The sequence below is a fragment of the Limulus polyphemus genome, unplaced genomic scaffold, assembly GCF_000517525.1.
Source record: "Limulus polyphemus unplaced genomic scaffold, Limulus_polyphemus-2.1.2 Scaffold165, whole genome shotgun sequence".
Classification (NCBI taxonomy): domain Eukaryota; kingdom Metazoa; phylum Arthropoda; class Merostomata; order Xiphosura; family Limulidae; genus Limulus; species Limulus polyphemus.
In genome coordinates this window covers 41,689-49,707 of record NW_013665775.1, presented here as the reverse complement: position 1 = coordinate 49,707, position 8,019 = coordinate 41,689, and positions in this window count along the sequence as shown.

Genomic DNA, 8,019 nt, shown 5'->3' with positions numbered 1-8,019 from the left:
GGTCAATCCCACTATTCGTTGGTAAAAGAGTAGCCCAAGATTTGGCGGTGGGTGGTGATGACTAGCTGCCTTCCCTCTAGTCTTACACTGCTAAATTAGGGACGGCTAGCGCAGATAGCCCTCGTGTAGCTTTGCGCGAAATTCCAAAACAAACAAACCCTCTGTCCAGCAAATCAAAATTATCGATGTTTATATTTGAACTTTGAGATGTCCGATGTGTTTGTTTAGCCTATGCTTCGCATGTCAAAGCTCAGCTCGAAAATACCATTCCAAGTTTTATTTCGATACATTCAGATATGCGTCATTACTAGCTCATGTGTGGGACGCTTGCTGTTGCATTTTAACCTTTAGAATAACGTATTTGTGTCTAGACGCTAGCATAAGTCGATATTCATAGATATATGTACGTATACTGTTATCTATAGTGGGCGTTAGTAATTATGTTCAAATTTTTTGAAAAGGGGAATGTTAGTAATAGTAGGGGAAAGACAAAATTAGAGAATGAAAACGAGTCTTTAGAGCTTAATGTTATCCTATTTCACCGTTATTTACGTTTTTTATTCTTTATTTTTTGCTACATAGGCAATTCAAGTGTGCTTGAGGCGACAAAGACATTAACAAACTTTCTTACAATATCTCTCGAGTATATAGAGGTCTTCTATTTTAGCATTTTACAGTCTACTTGAACAAAACGTATCATATCTCATCATCTAAATTTTAACCCAGAAGACTGGTGTGATTTACTCACTTTGATTCATGGACAAATCCTAACGTTTCTGTAAACGTACGCTAAAAGTTGCAAATGGAACTTCCGATGCTCAAAATAGTGCAAATATATATCAAAAATAACACCTACTCTAGCGGTTATTGACGAAATACAGATATTATTATAGTTTTATGATTTTTCGCTTCTGTCTTGTCCCATTGTAAAATCTGGTAACAGGAAGTATTTACAGTTACATTTGAATCGCCTTAATTCAATCCGGAATATATTCTGCGTAAAAAAAAGAAAAAAAAGTTATTTTGTAAAGCTTCAATTGAGAGAGGTAGAGGTCGCATTATCGTTTTAAATTTAGTCTGGAATATATCTTGGAAAAAAAAATGTTATTTTGTAAAGCTTCAACTGAAAGAGGTAGGTGTCACATTTTTCGATGAATTGCTTTGAGAAACGTAATAAGAATATCCATTTGGTAATATTCCATTTTTGAAACTTTTATATTAAAAAATGGGATGAATTAAAATTTTTCTGAAAGCAGAAATTCCAGTTCAATACCTATCCATTCGTTCATTTGTTTCGGATATTCGCGCAAACTATCAACAACTATTTACACTAGCTGGCACAATTTGGTGATCAAAGTATTATTTATGGACGGTGAATTTTGCTTTAACTATGTACTCCGGTCGGACAGTTTTAAGTCTACGCACTTACAATGCTAAAACCTGAAGTTTGATTCCCGGCGTTGGACACAGCAGATAACACAATATGGCTTTGCTAGAAAACAACCAAACCAAAGCTTTAACTACATTATGGTTAATGTGGTAGTTTTTAACCAAGCATTTGTTTTATGATTATAAAATATTTTGTATTACTGATACAATATTTCTGAAAAAACACCTAAACAGGTTACTATAAGTTCCTTATTTGTGATCGCAACATTGGAAAAGGTTAATTAATGATCGCTTATTATTTGTGTAGAGAATTTTGCTGCGATGTAATTTAGATATTATTTTTAAAAAATTGTTATAAAATGCCCATAGTAACTTCATGATAATGGTTTACTAATTAACTTCAATGTTTTTAGTATATAAAAATTACTGTCGTATCACAGATTTATTTCTTTGTGAACGTAAGGGGCGTTGCCCTCCTCTTCCTTCAGCAGTCCCAACAGTTTACGTTCTGAATAATAGAGATATAATTAGAACCAGTAGAATAATTGTCTGATTTATCTAAGAGCAACAAAAGGGTGGTCCTCCGGTGGGACAGTGGTAAGTCTACGGACTCGCAACGCTAAAATCTGGGGTTCGATTCCCCGCGGTGGACACAGTAGATAATACAATGTGACTTTGCTACAAAACAAACACACAGAGAGTAATGGATGTTTTACTCTTTGCAAAAAAACTCTTAAATGGTCTCTTGATAAGACAAAAGAATAGTGAGGTGGATCACATGGTTTTACAAGCTCACAACATTGTAACAAATTGAGCAGACTCCATAATAATGTCATATTAAAAGGATTCTTGAGCTTCACCGCGTAGTCTCGGTCCATGTTGACATGTCTGATCATGCGCTATCTGTCAAACGTTCATCTTGACAATAGCTCTGCAGCTGAGTTTTCATTGCAGAAGACTCGGTCGTAAAACTAAGCTGTTCAAAATACGCCAGTCCTCCCTATAGGCTTTCCATATTCCATCTAGTGTACGAGGACGACGATTTTTAAGTGTTCGTTTTAACAGGGCGATCACATATAAATCGAAACTCATTTTGTTCGTGGATTTTGTTTGTTTGAAGTTAAGCACAAAGCTACATAATGGGCTATCTGTGCTCTGCCAAGTACGAGTATCTAAACCCGGTTTCTAATGTTGTAAGTCTGCAGACATACGCCTGTGGCACTTGGGGGGGGGGGCGAAACCCAGTTTTTAGCATTTTATGCCCTTAGACTTACCGTTGTTTAAACAGTTTTCGACCTGTTAAGTGGCATAATATTTACCACACTGCTATCCTGTATTCTAGACACGACAAGATTCTAAGATTCTAAGTTTGAATTTATCATTAAAAATATAACAACAGAAGGACTGATACGAAGTTAGTGTGAAAAAAACGCAACTTTAAGTTCAACAATTCACGGGTAAGGTAATACAATAAAACAAGTATCTGAAAACATTTGAGACAAATCAACAAATTTCTTTACGTGATTTTAGACGTTCCCTTTGCAGTATCCCGTTTTACCGGGCTTATTCAGTCAGTTTAACAATCACGTTCTCCTGCGCCACCTGCCCCTTTTCCAAACATCATTTACCACCTGGCGTACGAACCGCACACCAGACAGACATCCCATGCAGTAACTGCAAACCTATAATTGTGGAATCGATGGTGCCAATATGAAACTGCGTACTTCTGTAAGCACTTTCTCTATGATGTTGATCTGGTATAAGGTATCTGTGCATTTATAATAATTATTTTGCTAACGGAAGGAATTATCTTTTGTGGATTAAAATTAAGCGGCGAATAGCAAGCAAATCAAATCACCAAGTGATGAAGTTCGTTTCGAGAGATTATATAATTAAAAACATTTCCTAATTTATATTGTGTTTGAAACCGACTTGATGATAGAATCATTAGATTTTTCAGTTATGTTTCAATACTTTTCTAATTGCCTCCCAGTGGCTCAACGGTAAGCTTAAGCGTTTAAACGCTAAAAATAGAGGCTCAATCCCCTCGGTTGGCACAGCACAAATAGCCTATTGTGTAGCTTTGTGCTTAGCAACAAACAAACAATTGTCTCTAGTGGCTCGGTAGTAAGTCTGAGAGTTTATAACACCAAAAATCGGGGTTCAATACCCGTGATGGGCACAGCACATATAGTCCATTACATACCTTTGTGCTTAATTACAAATAAAATAATTATTTACCATTTTCTTGGTTTGATCTTTTTCAGATATTCGCACAAAGCTATAGATGAGTTATATATACCTTTGAAGGAAACTAGTCAAAGCACTGACCGTCAAATTCTAGGCTACTCTTATCGAATAGTGGAGTTTGCCCGTCGCTCTTATAATGTACCCACGATTTAAAGTGCGGAGCCGGATTTTTTTATTCAACAACGGGACGCGAGTCATATACCCTCAGGTCCACAGTTCGACATATAAACATTCGGTCACACCTGACCCAACCTGATTGTTTGGATCAACTTGACTTTTGAAACAGAAGTCATTGCGTTACATCGTGAATCTCGAAAAATGATACAGTTTTCGAACCGCCCCCCCCCCAGTAGCACAGCGGTATGTCTGCGGACTTATACCGCTAGAAACCGGGTTTCGATACCTGTGGTGAGCAGAGCACAGATAGCCCTTTGTGTAGCTTTGTGCTTAACTACAAACAACAACAACAACTTTTCGAACCTTTTAATTTTTTTTTGGTGCAAAGCTGCACAATGGGCCATTTACACTGTTCCCAACGCAGGGATTCAACTTCGAATCTTATCGTTGTACACTTTGAATCTTACAGCTGAGCTCATGTTTCGAACCATTATAAACGTGTATGAGATTTGTGTTGAAATGTCTGCTGCCCATTATAAATTAGAAGTGAAAACAACACATTGACAGCTTTGAATATCTTTGAACATTTCTCGCATAGTGCAAAATAAAAACAAAATGAAAGGTAAATAAATGTATTGTAAGTTTTGCTAACTTTTGAACTACCGCACGTTCTCTCTTTTGATATTTCAGGAGTATCGCGCTGTCTTATATAAAATACTTTTATACCTGGAAATTCTAAAATTGCAGGATTGATTTTTCTAGCTCCAAACTGTTTCCAAGTCTGTGATCCATGCGTGTAAAAGCTGAACATATGCAACTTTGTGGGCTATTGAGTAAATATCTATGTTTATGAGCCACCTTCAGTAATAAATCTCTGTTCACTTTGCTTCACTTGCAACCGAAATATTGTGTTTGTTTGTTTTGTAGTTAAGCACAAAGCTACACAGTGGGCTATCTTTGCTCTGCCCACCACGGTATCGAAACTCTGTTTCTAGCGTTGTAAGTCCGCAGACATACCGCTGTGCCGCTGGGGAGCATAATATTGTGAAATGTGATAAAGTTTCTTTTCAAATTGGAGTTATCTAGAAACTCGTGAGGAGTTATGGTTAGAACATAACAAAACTGTTGTAAACTTAATCATAAACAGATTCATGGTTGAACTTATTTATTTCTAAATGCGAAACGACCTATAAATCAAATTATACAAATAATTAACATTTTCTCAAGAAACATGATGGTATACAGTATATATATATTAATTAAGACATGGGATGTTTATATTTCTATAATTCTCTATTAACAACTTGTCTTTCTATATAAATAACTCTTGATCATCTGAAAGTTTACCAACATCTAGGCAGCACTACTGAATACACAAATTCAAATTTCTTTAATTTCACTTTAAAAATGTGGTATCAGAATTCAAGGCAATTAACATTTGTTTCAAACGACAAAATTGTCCATGTATTTCTCATTCCATTAAGGCTGCATGTAGAATAAAATATGCACAAGCTAAAAAAAGATCAAAACCAAAAGGGTTATAAAGTTATTTTTACTACAAAGTATAAAAAATCTTTCAAGAGGTAGGCATTTTTCTAAGGAATCACTAAGTAGATAAACTGTAATTAAAACTGAACCAGCAAATACAACTATAAATACTAATATTTAAGTACGATTAAGAACGATTTACGAATGAAACAAAAAAAAGGAAAAGGAAATTTTCTTCTTTTGTCGTCATTTATAATATTTACATTTATACAAAATTGGACTACTTGCCAGTGTTTGCCGAGAAAAAATAAAGTATATCTACCATGGCGCTTCAATTATATAACTCAGTGAAAAATATTTACAAGATTACCAGAACATTCAAAAATGTAAGTTCTATATATTACGTGCATCAGCACATCTGAGAGTCACATATCCAGCACTGAAGCTGTCTTTCAGAAGATTTTAGCCTTTCTTCACTTTACTCCTTTTTTTGTGTGTGCGCATTTCTTTACATTGTTCTACAGACACACTAAAAACTCTGTTCTACAACCATCCCATGTCGAGTAATTTCTTTCCACTTAAGTCAATATATTTCGTCAGAATGTCTGGAGAAGATAAACTGGAATTTTGAGATTTCATCATTGTGCATTCTGTTTTGAACGAAACGACTGTCTCTTCAGAACTTGGTGACGAGATATGAGAACATGGTGAAACGGAACCTAGACTGCATTGATTAGGTATTTCGCTGAAGGCTTGAAATAAATTGATATTTTCTGTTTCACATTTGAAATCTAAGGTCGTATGGTTTTCGTCATCTTCCGCAAGAAGCTGTTGTAGTCTCTTGATGTACTCAACCGCTGATCGCAGTGTCTCCACTTTACTCATTTTTTTCTTTGTCGTTCCCCCAGGCACATGCTGTCGTAGTGTCGCAAAGCCGCGGTTCACCAGTCGCACGCGGTTTCTCTCGCGTTCATTTCTTCTAGCCATAACATTTGGACGTTTGTGTGACGAACAGTAACCATATTCAGAAATCGTAGACCATAGAGTTGGTAATTTATTCTCTTCAGATATACACCGGAACACAGGTTGAAAGTTTCCCATGTGGACCCCAGAACTGGGCAACAGGTCAAGCACATTAATAGAAGACTCCATTCGATCTCGAAGTGTTTGAAAAGTTTCTTTTGAGTATCAATATCAGGATTGAAACCGAAACGTTTGTAGAAACATCAACTTATATGTGGCTTCAAACTCCTAATCTGCATTGACACGAGTGTGCTTCCTTTCAGTGTAAATTCTGGAAGCAGAAATTTACTCCGGTCGTGACGATTGAGCTTGTTATCACTATGAACATCTAAAAAACTGAGCCTTCCACTGATGCCTCGCCATAGTCTTTACTTTCAATATCCAATAGCAATGTAGGTAGAAGAAACACTCCTGCTAAAATACCATTCGGAAATGATGAATAGAAAGCCCCGCCTCCGGTTATAAGTTTTCTGTTTACTCCAATACGTGAATACTAGAATGTGTGCGGGGCACGTGCCCCCAAACGCCTGACCACGTTGTTCCCTAGGGGCAAGGATTTAGTCACGTGCTTTTCTCAGAGCTCCCGCCATCCCCAAGAGTAGAACAATGCTCGTTAGAGCTAGGAGAGCAGCGGATTAGAGAAATAACAATGCTGATTTATTCAACTGTCACTTAAAGTAGCATTAATAGGCTCATTAAACACGTGTTTACAAACCTTTCTTGTCTAAAAACAATACGAAGAATCTTAAAGATGGTAATGAGCCACCCTGTTTACTCCACAAAAATAATAAAGCTGCCAGTTGAATAAGCTATGAAAGCAGTGAAGAAAACAATAAGATGACAAGTTGGTTTCGGACATCGGATAAAAGAAAGCTGGTTGTTATTTGGTGGATGAAGCTAGATGCTAAAATAGTAACTATTCCTAAAATAATGAGCAGCTAATCCTGCATGATATGAAACATAGAGTCTTTATTCTCCGTGACAAAAGAATCTTTATATGCCAGGAAAATAATGAGTAAATTCTAATTAAATGTTTAACTGTCTTTCTTTATTTTCAAAAATTACTCTCCTATTAATAACTTTATTATCTTATAGTATTCTAGATTTTAGGTTCATATTATTAAAGTATTTATTAAAAAAGGAATAAATTCCTATAATATAAATCCATTTAAATTACGACACTATAGTGTCTATAACTTATGGTGTCTGATCAGTCATCAGGTTGTAAGGTCATTCTTTCGCTGCCACTTTTATACATAAGCAACCGTTTTACTTGGTTGATTTTTAGATGAACCTTAAGTATAAAACAAGACGTGTTTTGATATTTCATTCCTTATCTGAAGCTTGAAAAACGTAAACTTTGGGAAGTTTGAAGGGAATACCATTTCTTCGTGATGACAGAAAATTCCAGATTCAATTGGCAGTGTAAATGTACGTGCTTACTTTAATATTTCTAATGCGTTGTATTTTAGTCAAGTTGAACGATGTACAACGAATGGTTGTGTTTTATTTTATTTCTTCTACACACTTTCCATACAGTGTACTCTCCAAGAGATGAATGAAAGTGGTTAGAAAAAATATAAAACATTTTCTCGAAAGTAAACTAGTAGAACCATTTTAAATCAGCCTGCTTTGTATATATAACTTCTTCAAACAAACTGAGTAATTAATTCAATATTCTCTACTATATGAAACAAATAGTGTTTATGAATAGCTAATATTTTCTCTGTATGATCTTCTACAATTTTCTCT